This window comes from Rhinolophus sinicus, linkage group LG02 (assembly GCF_036562045.2).
Source record: "Rhinolophus sinicus isolate RSC01 linkage group LG02, ASM3656204v1, whole genome shotgun sequence".
Classification (NCBI taxonomy): Eukaryota; Metazoa; Chordata; class Mammalia; order Chiroptera; family Rhinolophidae; genus Rhinolophus; species Rhinolophus sinicus.
Window position 1 is genome coordinate 133,311,653 of NC_133752.1, and position 13,929 is coordinate 133,325,581.

Consider the following 13,929-nt stretch of genomic DNA (forward strand, 5'->3'; position numbering starts at 1 on the left):
TTCTTCTCAAACCTCAAAAATATCTGTGCCTTGGCTTGGGAACATATTTCCTTAACCAACAATTCAGTGATCATAAGCATTCAAGCCACATGAAGGATTTAATCAACACTTGCATAAATGCATCAGAAAACACTATGTAAGCAAAAATAACTTTAAGCAAATATGACTATTCTTATAAGCCATTTGTTAAAGTAGTTTAGTTCTAGAATATAGTGTAAAGTAGTCTTAACCTTACATGAAATCAACCTGCCTCCATCTCTTACCAAGGTGAGTCTGTGCCCAATGTATCTGTACCTTAACATAACAAACATGTTGGCCACTATTTTAATGTAGCATGAATCTTTACAAAGTAAACCGAATACATTAGATAATGCAAAGTCATCTTTATTCTTTTCCAATCTTAAAAACCAATTCATTTGCTTTTCTGGCGTTGGCATTTACGTATGAAGGCTAATTTAATCACATAAATTTAGATTTCCTGTGACAGAATTTGAAACCACATTGTGAACATAACTTTCACATAAGGTTTGTTCCTTTTTCTTGAATTAGAAATTAAAATTTAAAAAAAACACAAAAAAAAAAAACCTTTATGCTTGAATTAGACCCTAGGCAAAATCAGCATGGCCATGTCATCTACTGTTAAGTTGATCCAAGACTCGGGGGAACCATGTCACCATCTGGACTGAAGTGCATATGGTCAGAGGGAAGGCCTGGGAGAGTGTCCTCAAAACGAGTCCAGCTGGCTAAGCAGCCACCTGTAACCAGGTTGAGTGAGGGCACAATATATTATATTCATCATAATCCATCTGTTTCTAGTCTTTGAATATTCAATTCTATCAGGACAGGGTACAAGTGACAACAGGAGAGGAATAACTCAGAGAACCAGGACTAGAAGGCCAGTTAAACAGAAGACATCTACAAGTTACTTATGATTAGAAGTAGACAATGAGGCTGATTTGGAAAGGTCAGAGGAGGCAGAGGTAGCCAGCTTACAGAAGCAGAAGCCAGAATTATCTAGAGCCTAAGAGTTCAGAGAAGTCATAAGAGCAGCATCAGTGCCCTGTGTTGGGGATTCAGATCCTAGGCAGAGTGGGTTGTTTTAATGGCCTGCTGACCACAAGTGTCTTTGGATCCAGAGACATTGATTATCACTCCAAAATACACAGATACTTATAGATTAATTCAACTTCTAATTAAAGCAAAGGCATAGAATCTAGACGAATTTATAGACTCAATGGTAAATAATAATAATTAACAATAGCCAATACTTACAAGGCACTTAAGTATTTGGCATATATTAACTAACTCAGTCCTCACCATAACTCTATGAGGTAGGTACTATTATTATTCCCAATGTGGAGATGAGAAAAATTAGTGCAAAGGATTTTAGAAACTTGTCCCAGGTCACATAAGAGGTAGAGATGGATTTGAAACTTAGCAATTTGCATTCTTCACCCCTACTGGGTGCCACTTTCATTCCTTTTCATCATCTTCCAAGAAGATGCAATAGATGAATTCTTCTTTTCTTCCTTTCCGCACCCTTTTCCCTATGCAACCCCCTCAATCTGATTTTCCCTTTCCATTATGTCATACATATCAAGTTGGACATTCATGGTGAAATCTGAGCAAACGAATGCAAATACACGGAACATGCGCTGTTCCTCCTGCACTCAGCCCACTCACTTGAGTTGTTTTATGGCTGGAGAGGTTTGGCTTTGAAGTGCCTGAACTGTGTAAAGAATGTGAGGGTGTGTGTGTGTGTGTGTGTGTGTGTGTGTGTGTGTAAAGGGCAGTGGGTAGGATATATAACAGAAGTTGGAAATTAGAGAACAGCTGAAGGCTGAAGATGGAAGTCGATGGGGTTGTGTGTAGGAGGAACTCCTCGAAACCTGTGATTTATATAAGCTGAGAGAGCCCAAGTGATAAAATGTGGAACAGTTAGGGAAAGGGCAACAGAAGGGACAGAGACACTCAGCACAGCACCAACAAGCCACAGTGGTAAAGATGCTTCCTTCTGTGATTCATAGGGAGCAGACATCAAAGAAACAAAAGCATATTAATGGCCTTATTCTTCAGATCTCAGGAGAACTCTCCCAGAGATGTCTAGAAATAAACAGCAGAGTTTTTGAACGGCAGCAGGAAAAAGTTGAGGCCCCACCATTGTACAGGTGAGCATCACCAAGCAGCAAAATCACGTGACCTCAGTGTTTGCAGGGGCTGGGGACATCCTGGCTTGCTGGATACACAGGAAGAGGGAAGAGCAAGAGCAATGCAATATAAACCAGCCCTTCAATCATGCACAGCAAGCTACTAACTTATGCTACTAATAAAAGGCAATACAAACATTTTGCCAGAATAGTTCTTAATCTACAAGGCCTTTTCTCTTGAGGTTTTATTTTTGTTATCATTTTTATAAAATTGAATTGTAGCCATATGTTAAAGTGGTTGTCCCTTTTGTTATGGAATTCTGTCTCATAATGTGCAATTTTTTCTGCATTTTTCCCACTAGTACTGACATTTGGTAGTCAAACTTGTCCCTCTAGATGTTGTTCAATGCAAGTCCAAAGAAATTTAACTGTGATCTTTAAGCTATCCTCCTGAGCTTGTGCTTTCTCAGTTTGCCTAAAGTCAGATTCTAAAGACTAGGTGACATAAGGGGTAAAAAACAGAATAAACACTTTTGATTTAACCTAATGTGACTGGACCATATGTAATAGCCACGCTGTCCTCCTATTTTCTAGTTTGTACATATCTTTTTCGGTCATCAGCTATCGCAGGCAATCGTAGGAGGGAAATAGCCTTTTGAAAATTCTCAAAAGAATAAAGTAGGAACAGATGTCCAAGAGAAAGATAAAATAACATTGCAAGTAAAATGTAGAGATTTATTGACACACTTGAGCAAGCTGTAATAGGAAATGCTGAGGACCTTAAGAGTGTGATACTAAAAGAAAAAAGGTTAAAAGTCATATTTTCATCCCACTGTGTTCAATAAATCATATCATACCAGTTGCTTTCAAGTTCATTCACCTACTAGGAGTTGTCATTGGATGTCAAATCCAATTCATAACATGCAAAATATTTTCTCCTATATATTATTATATGTAGATAAACATATTATATAAGTAGGCATTTAGGTATGAATATATAGTATGTAACACTTTATTCTTAAATAAAGCTATTACTTCATAAATAATATAATTAAGTTTATTTCTTTTTTTTAATTGTCATTTTGAAACAGTAATACAATAACTACATCAACAAGTCAATTGAATTCCATGGGAAAGGAATAATGTGAAAACATAATTCGTGTTCTTCTATTTTAAAAAAATAGAGGATATGACTGATGTTAGAAAGGTCAACTCTTTCTATACATGCTGATAGAGGTATAATAAATAAGGTATAGACTGTCATTTACCTGTTAACAGGAATTAAATTAGTAAGTATGCATTGAGCACCTACTATGTATTAGGATGTTGACTATAGGAGCCTAGAGCTCAAGGAAGGGCTTAAGTCTCAGGAGACAAATGTGGCAATCTCCTCCATATAGCTACTATTTATGGGTGAAATTACCCAGAAGAAGAGTCAATATAAAAATAATAGGAAGAAAAAAAAAGCAGAAAGAAAGAAAAAGAAAAGAAAGATAGGCAAGGACAGAGCCTTAGAGCACTCTAATATTTAGAACAAAAAAAAGGTAAGAAGCCATCAAAGGACGCTGGAAAAAAAGCAGGCGAGGAAGGAGGAAGAAAATCAGGAAAGTGTACTGAAAAGGAAGTCAAGAAAAAAAGTGTTTCAAGTGGAGAAATTAATCAACGGACGCATGTGCTCCTGAGAGGTAAAGTGAGATGGATGGAGAGAATTAACCATTGCATTTTGTAAGATGAAAGTCATTGTTTCAAAGATTGGGGAAGGGGAGGGGCCCTAAATCAACCAGTCAACCACTTGGATAAGAAGGTTAGCTCTGCTTAAGAGTAGGCTTCTAGCTCTACCTGTGACTGGAGAAAGACAAGGACAGGTGAAGATATAGGTAACGTCATTGAAAAAAAAGTTAAATAGAAGATATAAATAGAAGCTAAATTGAAGGCAGTCGACTGTGAGAGATTTGTAAAAGGGAAGTGGTATATTCAGAACCGCAGGTTAAGTTGACTCTGCTGCTACGAGACCAGAAACAGACAGTTGTCCAAGCAAGAGATGACAATGGCTTCAAGGGTCGAATAATCAGGATTCCGACAGGAAGTGGATGGCATACACTCACATTAAGGTAATTCTAGGAGGGCTTATTTAAAAAGTAATTCATTTCCATGATCTCAGTGGGGCAGGGAACCATAGTGGATAGTGTAGAAATCTGGAACTAGAAGCAGTAAAGATAAAACCAACCTCTTCCTTAGACTCAAAGGAAGTCAGGAAAGCTAGAGTGCCGAAATGCAGAAGGGGCATTAGGGGAAGCAGATCACCTTGAAAAGATCCACTTCCTACAGGAGAGACAGGAAAATATTTAACTTCTTAAACTATGTTAATTATTCTTTTAAAAAATTAAAACAAGTTTTGCTGAGAGCTTACCTGTACCAGGGACTATACTGTTGACATTAATTAAACATCTCAACAACTCTGTCATGTGGATACACCCTGAGAAACCAAGGGAATAAATACTATAACCCCACTTTCCTTCCTCCCTCAGAACTCCTGTTAAGGTTCCCCCGTGGCCAAAACCAACAGTTAACCACACAGAGAGAAAGGACGCAGTATCACACTGAGAGAAAGAGAAGAATCTTAGCAGCAAAGAAATGAGCAGAACCTGGGCACATCCAAACCCTAGGCCTACCATGGAGATCAAGGCAAATTAAAACCCAAATTTGATTTCGGCCATCTCACCAGCAACCAGCGTAATGAACTGGCTTCCCACACAGGTTGTTTGCAGAACGAGGCAGCACTGTTACGACCAATGCAAATATCTGCTCTGGTGAGCACTTTATGTTCTCACTCAAAATTAGCAAAAGAATGTTCCGGAGTTATTAAAAATGGACACTTTATGAACGATTGATAATTTCTTAGTGATGATTCATCATAGCTTGCACAGTTTCATGATTCTAACCACACACACGATAGGAGGTGGCTGTGATGTAAGCAGAAGCAAAGACGAGGAAGTTTGAATTAGTTGTCCAGATTTGAAAAAACAGAAGGTGTCATAACACCGAGGCAAGACCGCTGCAGGCCAACAAGCGGCGGGCGCTGAGGGTGCTTCTGCCTGTCACGGTGCGTGCTGATCGCCGGCTGCTCCTGCCCAGCACACTTCTTTCCTGTAGACTAACTATCGCACTCCTACAAAGACTCCTAACTATTGCTGCCTCTTACAATCCGTCTGGAAATCACTTCAGAGGACCTGTCGCCTAGGTGGGTCCCAGAGGCATCCTTTGTGTTTCTAAATCCTCTACTGCTAGAGATAGTCCACAGAATAAACTAGAAGCTTAACAGAGTTAGTTAGGCTAAACTGGGGGAGAATCTAACTTCAGAAACTTAGCCAAAAATATTAATCTCTCCTTATCCCATTTGTTCCCTTCATTCTTTGGATCTTCTGCTCCCCTAAAATCATTTTCTAAGAACTCCTATTGTAAGCTACTGGATTTGGATTTTACAATTCTTTTTGTTTTTGTTTACAGCTGTAGCATTTTCTTTTTTCTCCTTTAATTATTTCCATTCCAGTGGCTAATATCCCTTAACCCTGCTTGCTGCTCCAGGGGCATCCCTTTCCCTTCTTCCATGGTTCCACTCCCACACTGACCTCTTCTAAGATAGACGCATCAGAGAGAGAGAGAGAGAGAGAGAGAGAGAGAGAGAGAGAGAGAGAGAATCTCCAGGGGTACTAATCTAATACAGTTAGTGGCATATAATTCTCCACATTTACCCCTAGGTTTGGGCATGCTGCTATCTCTGCTAGGAAGTCTTCCTGCATCACTCTCCTATTCCACATTCCCTGCTAATGCTCAGCTTAGCTTACAGCCACTCCCAGAAGTCTTCCTGATCCCCACGCCCCTGTGGTTGGGTGAGGTGCCCTGTCTTAGTGAGCTCATAAACAGTCTATAAATTAGCTCCTATAGTATAGACACTTGTTTATTTTTCGGTCTTCGCCACTAGACAACCAGACCCTTGCAAGCAGGATATGCCACACAGTAGCTGAATTCATCAACACCTAAAGCTTAACCTAGGCTTTCAACCCAAACTACTGCATCGTCACTGTCACACGAGGTGTTAACAACACCACCTGGACCCTAGAAGTGATTTCTCCATTTTATTTTCTTTCCATTCTCTGCACTTCCAGATTCCATCCCCAAAGCAAACTTTCTCATTATCACTTTCAATTTTTTTTCCCAATAGACAATACCCTCCACTTAGGTTCAGGGAATGCATTTTCTGATAGCATAATAAATGATACAAGCCATTATCGCAAATGATACTTCCATAGGAAATGGAACTCAAAATGAGACAATGCCAGTTTTCTCAGGCAGCAGGTGTTTGTTCTAACAAACATCTCTCCAACAGTCACTAAATGGAGCCCTCTCATGACTGCGTTAAAGCTCCTTAAATACACTGGGCTTCACACCAACTGCTTCACAGTCTTCCCTCCTCGCCTTCTCTTCTTCCCACTTTCCCTCTCCTCAACACATACACAAATCTACAATCAATCTTTACTACACATACCTGTTCGGCTTTCAATTACAAGAGATGTCAGCCTAATGGATTGGGGGTAACACTGTTCCTATTCCATTCAAGGCACACAGTCAATAGGAAATAAATCTCCATCCATCAACATGCTAGAAATCAGAGGGCTTCTCAGGTCAGTCTGTGATTCACGTAGGAATACCTTAGAACTCAGTCAGCTATCTCAGCAGTATCCTATTTTCAGCTGAGAGACACACACCCCTTCTCACAAAAAAAAAAAAAAAAAGAAAGAAATCTAGACATATGCAGATAACCACTGAAGGCACCAGAAGGAATTCAAGCTTAATTTCACCACAATTGACCGCATTTAGCACAAAGGAGAAGAAATCTCAAACAGGCTAGCCCTTCAGAATTTAAATTCATACTAGGATCTGAACACCAAAATTGTGTGAGCTCCTTAATCAGAATGCACTGGTGTACAGAGAGCAGAAGAATCTTCACATAATCCAAGAATTAAATGGCAAGCCCCCAAATCACTGAATGAATAATGAACGAAGTAACCTAATCAAATTACCTGCCTCTTGAAGGCTTACTTCAGTTCCTAGAGTGGCCTGCTAGTGTGCTATGTCTTTATCTTCGTAAGGGCTATTTTTATCATGTCAACTGTTTAAACCACTGTAGTGACTTCTTAATGTTTGCAGGAGTTTGTGGGCACAGACGTCACTTAGCATCCAAGGCCATCCATAATCGAGCTCCAATCTACATCATATTCTTATCCCCATGTGGTCTGTTCTCTGTCCCTCTAACATGCCATGACAACCTGGTTTCCACAGTTTTGCCAGCCCAACAAGTCCCACCCAAATATCATCTGTCTGAGACCTCCCCTTCTAGCCTCTCTCATTTGATTTCCAAATGCACTTAATATCACAGAAAGTTAACGCTGAAAGCAACCTGACCTTCCTCTGGTGTGTCCAGTAGCATTTTAAAGTATATTTTTAAGCATCAACATACCTCCCATGACCATTTTTAAATGAAATCACACATGGTCACCTATTACTCTAAAAAGTACATAGGACTGGAGCCACCCTGGTCAAAGAAGGAAAACGGGGCATAAAAAAAAAAAAAAAAACCCCGCACACTCATGTCTACAGAACATATTCGCAAAACACCTTTCTAGTCCAATCTCTTCATTTTAAAAATGGGGAAAGAAGTACGACTCACAGATATTAAGAATTTCCCCAAAGCCACATAGCTAATTCAGGCAAAGATAGAGCTTTCCAGCCAGGTTGTCCAAGCTCAAATTCCAATATCCCCACAATACTAAAGTTCAGTATCAGATACTAACATTTTCATCCACTTGTGGATGGGATGATTTCCACACACTGAATTATGATCTGAAAAGGCAGGCTGCCTCTGGTTATGCAATCCCTTACTTGCAAACCTTCATTATCCAACAAATGCATATTGAGTGCTTTCCTGGTAACAAAAATTATGCTAGGCACTAGGGATTTTAGTGGATAAACAGTAGGATCCCTGACCTCATAGAGCATATCTTCTGCCCAATGTTGACAATTAAAAAAGGATATAAGTAGATAAATTTGTAATTTAAAAATGAGATATGGAAACATATATCCAACCAAAAACTGGTACATAAATATTTATAGCATTATTCATAATAGCCAAAATGTAGAAACTACCCAAATGTCCATCAACTGATGAATGGAGAAATTAAACGTTGTATATTCATACAATGGGATGTTATTCAGGCATAAAAAGGAATAAAGTACTAACACATACGACAACGTGAATGAACCTTGAAAACATTATGCCAAATGAAAGAGCCAGACACAAAAGATTATATATTGTAGGATTCTGTTTATATGCTATGTTCAGAATAGGCAAATCCATAAAGACAGAAAGTAGTTTAGTGTTTGTCAGAAACTGGGGGGGAGGGGAAATGAGGAAGTGACTGCTGATGGATAGAGTTTCTTTTTAAGTGGATGAAAGTATTCTGGAATTAGATAATGGTTGCACAACTTTGCGAATATACTAAAGCCCAATAAATTGCATACTTTAAAAGGGAAAATTTACTGTATATGAATTATAATCTATTTTAAAGAGAAAATATAATTATAAATCAGAAATATGAATAAAAAAGAGGGTACGGTAGTAGAGAATAATAGAGAGAACCCTAGAAAATAGGATGACCAGGGAAGGCTACCTTGAGGAGCCAGTAGCTAATCACATACCTAAAATATAAGCAGAACCCAGATACACAAAGAAAGAGGCATCAGTGTTTCTGGAAGAAGGAACAGTATCAACACCTTAAGGCAGAAAAAAGCTTGGTGAGTCCTAGAAACTCAAAGAAGAATCAAGAGAGAGGGACACAAGAAGAGAGGAAGGAATGGGCAGATCACACAGTTTATAGGTCATGGTAAACATTTTGGATTTTATTTTACTTGTAATAATAAGCCATTGAAAAGTTTTAAGCAAAGGAGTAACACCTAGTCATTCACACAATAAATTAAATTATCATCTACTATGTGCCAAACACTGCTGTGAAATAGGAGTTACAGCCATAAACAATGATGCAATTCTTTGCCCTCATAGACCTACCATTCCATTGGAGGAGACAGCTGCCCAATCAGTAAATAAGTAAAATATAGCATATGTCGGTGGTAAGGAGATAAGAAAGTCAGGGAAGGGCATAGGATATGCCATTTTAAGTAGGGTGGTGTGGTGGTTAATTTTATATGTCAACTTGACTGTGACATAGAATGCCCAGACAATGGGTCAAACACCATTTTGAGTGTGTCTGTTTTTGGATGAGCTTAACATTTGAATCTGTAGATTCTGACTAAAACAGATTGCCCTCCCTAATGTAGATGGACTTCATTCAATCGGTTGACGACCTAAATCGAAGGGGGGAAAAAAAAAAAAGGCTGAATAAGAGGGAACTTCACCTGCCTGAAGTCCAGCTTTGTTTGAGTTCCTGCCCTTTGACTGGTTCTCAGCCCTTTTGACTCAGACTGGAACGACACAACCAACTCTCCTGGGTCCCCAGCTCTCCAAATGCAGACTTTGGGACTTCTCAGCCTCCACATCACCTGAGCCAATTCCCTATAATAAATATAACTCTTCCTGTGTCTCTTGTGGATATCTATATCTTATTGGCTCTGTTTCTCTGGAGAATCCTGACACATACAGGTGGAATAGGAAGGCCTCATTGTGATGTGATATTTGAGCAAAGACTTGAAAGAAATGAGGAAGTGAGACATGAGTGTTTAGGGGGGACCTAAGAAGGAATTGCCAGTGAGGTAGGAAGAAAACTGGAAATTGTGATAGCTCAGAAGCCTCCTAAAGGTAGTAGTTCAAGGAGGAATGATCAGTTGTGCCAAATACCAGCTATAGATCAGCTAAGATGAAGACTAAGAATTGATTGTTGAATCTTGCAACGTGGAGGTCACTGGTGAACTTTGATAAAATGGTTTCAGTGAAGTGATGGTGGGTATTGGCCTGATTAGAGTGCATTCAGAGATAATGGGAGAATTGGAGGAAATTGGTATAAGTCACTATTTAAAGAGATGTTTCTGTAAAAAAAAAAAAAAAGGCAAAGAGAAGGGGTAATAGCAGGAGGGAGGTTTGGGTAGACATGCTCACAAAAATGATTCAGTGAAGAGGTAAAAAGTGATGCTGCTAGAAAGAGGAGAGAGAATATCTGGAGGAGTGTTTTTAGTAAGCGAAAGGAGATGGGATCTTCTCATCCACAGGTGGAAGATTGGCTTTGGATGGGAGAATGAAGAGTTCATCCAAAATAAGGAGGTAATGGAGGTCAGAATGGCACAGAAACAGGTAGATGGATAGATGTGGTGGGAGCCTGTGAATATAATCAAAGTTAATTCTAACTGTTCTGCGGGCAATAATGTAAGTGTGAAAACAGGGAGCCTAGAAAGAAGGCTGGTATAAACTCAGATCACTAAATTATACCTCAGAATTAAAGATAAGAAAAATTTTAAGCTTACATCACAAATATGGCTAAAAATAACTTTCCTATAAGTTTTAATGTACTGTTGGATGTTTATCAAATTAATTGTATTTCAACATGATCATCAAAAAAACTTTCAAATAATAGAGGACAATATTCTGATTATTCTTGTCTTCCTTATGTTTTCACCAATTCCTACAATAATAGGTATGAGACAGAAACTATTACTATATGCTACTGAAGTTTAAAGCTAGCTGATGGAGGGGAGGCGTGGATCCTATTTATAAGCTTTGAAAGGATTATCATCCAAGGTAGAAAATTTCCATAGAATTGAGGCTGAAAATATACCTCCTGTTTTTATTTTCTACATATTCTTGATCATTTTCAGGTTCATCATAATGTGCATTCATTCTCTCAGCCTCCTTTAGAGCTCCGACAGCAAATGTGTTTGTAACCATTTTGCTTTTTTATGTAGTCACCTGATGGGAAACCATCTAATAGGCACAAAATATAAGATTCAACTCCACACTTCCCAGTGAGATTTGCAACATGCCTAGACTCTCTGGTAGAAAATAGGTAATTCCCAGTCAGGGAAAATGTTAAAACACTGTCAATAGCTGCCTCTTGTATTAATCCACAGCCTTTACTATTTGCTCCATTTTCTTTCACAAGATTAACATTTAAAAACCTCTTTGTCACAGACTGAAATTGAATTGTGAAATGCACTCCTGAATAAATAATTTCTTCTTGAATGTTAATTACATAGGCAATTATACTGAAGTGTAATTTTACATAAATACAGTATTAGAAGTTCTACAGATATGAACAATTGCACAAATGCCTCCTTAATGGGAGAAAAAAAGTTTCTGAGGTTGAAATGAAAGTTTCTAACATGCTGGATAAAAAATGGAACACTTAATGTATCTGTATGTTTATAGACTCATGTAAGTCTTTAGGGCAACTACGCGGCTAAATATTCATTTAAAAATGTACATACTTTATTTTCCTTATATGTATGTTCATAACAGTGACAAAATAAGTATACTAATACTTAAAGATCTAAGCCAAAAGTTATAAATGAGACAACTTCCAATTATAAGCAATCTTGAAAATGAAATGTATCCACTTTTGATATTCACAATTTTTCTTACAGGTAAAGTACTTTATATGTAATTATTAGCTTCTTATTTGAGAATGATGTAATGATGATGGTGATGGACTAGTTTTCACAAAACAACCTCATTAACTATTGCAGCCAGTAGATTTCTAGCCAAGAATTCCTATGCCAATAAGAGTCACCATCAAATTGAATCTAGACTGTTTGTTGAAAATAACTAATAAAGCAGGTAGTTTTTGAGCACTTCTATGCAAAGGCATTCTAGTAAACATTTAGCTGTATTGGCTCTTTTAACCTCACTGCAACTCTTTGACATTATGACAACAACATGGGGAGACCAAGCTTAGGAATTTTTAAAACTTTCCCAAGTTCATACAAAACTAAAAGTAGATCTCGGATCCCACTCCAGGTCTTGCTTAACTGCAGAGTCCACACTATGAAGTAGACTCTGTTTTGTAATAGAGTAAAAACAAAAGCCTTAGAGTTAGCCCAGAGTTGAAAATCTGCCAGTACTTTAAATCATTACCTTAACTTTTCTGCCTTTTTCCTCTTTTATACATATTTTCCCTGAGTCGACACTGTGACTGGGTTAAGTAAATTATCCAAATAATCTGGCTGAATTAGAAGAAGGACTCAATCAAATTATTTGTTGTCAACTTTAAAAGGAAAAAGTTGATTGAGATTTTAAATTTCAGTTTATAACACCTCCTTACACAAAATGAAATCTGCAGATCAGAAACCGCAATGTCACCTGGGACTTTGTTAGAAATGCAGAAATCCAGACCCCTCTCTCACCTGCCAAACAGGTCCCCAGTTTAAGTAGCACTGCTATCAAGAAGAAAACGTCCAGGTTCAGACAGACTCAGCACTAATCCCCATTAAAATTAGTATATTAGAGCACAGGGAAGTTTTCCAAGTGTCATTTGCAAGTAGACACTATAAACTTCTAGAACTTGATGATAACGATGAGAAAAGGAGAGCAGCAGATACACCAGGTGAGTTTAAGGAAGTGCTTTCACTGGGTTTCAAAATTCCTCCAAATTTTCCAATCTAGAAAGCTAAACCAGAACAGCTTCTATTTAGAGACTTTTAGGCAGACAGCTTTTACTACTGTTCAACTTCAGTGGGAGGATTCTGTTTTTATTTCAATCACGGATTCAAAAAAAATAATGAATAGATATGATTTTCATATTATATTAAGGCTTATACTTCAATTCTGTAGCACATTTATGAATCACAAAATACCACATTAACATCTCCCATAAGTTTTATGACGTGGTTAAGAGAACAAATTTTTATTCTAAGTTTACAAAACATTCAACGACTTCTCCACATGGTTAGTCAGTAAACATTATTATTATTATTGCTAGTGTAACTTTATATATATATATATGTATATATATAATTTTTTTTTTTTGCTTAGACTCCCAAAGAATTCACACCACTTCTGTTTTCCCTTTCTCAAATTCACTGAGTATTAAGACAACAATGAAACATTTGGAAGGGGGTTGGAACATTATAATCAGGGGCTATTGAAATTTTCTCAAAATGCTCCATATTAAAATGCACAGGTTAAAATTGCTTTTTGCCTGGGCATGGAGTCATTTGTCCACACAATTTTTGGAAATGGGAAAAGACTTTCTTGCCTGTGTTGGTCAGGGTTCAGTGTCAGGAAGCAGAATCCATTCTAGCTAACTGAAGCAATAGGTATATTATTACAGAATATTAAATGACTTAGCCTTTAGGAGGGCTGCAGAAACTGAATATAGGCTGGGATTCACAGAGTGACTCTCAAAGTCACATCTGAGAACTTAGACACTAAAAGAGCTGCTGCTCCTAACAAAATCGGGAAACTGTAGAATGAAGAAGCTGCCTGTTAAGTCAGGAAGCCACTCCAATAGCTCCTAGCTCCGGAATCACACTTCTGCCATGATCCATGCTAGCCAGGCTTTAATAGAGTCCATTAAGCATTCTATACAGCCATTGTCAAATGGATCAAGAAAAGGGGTTGCATACATATACAACACAATATTATTCAGCCTTAAAAAAGCAGGAAATCCTGTCATTTGTGACAACATGGATGAAACCTGAAAGCATTATGCTAAGTGAAATAAGCTAGACAGAGGAAAACAAAGACTGCATGGTATCACTTATATGTGAAATCTAAAATATA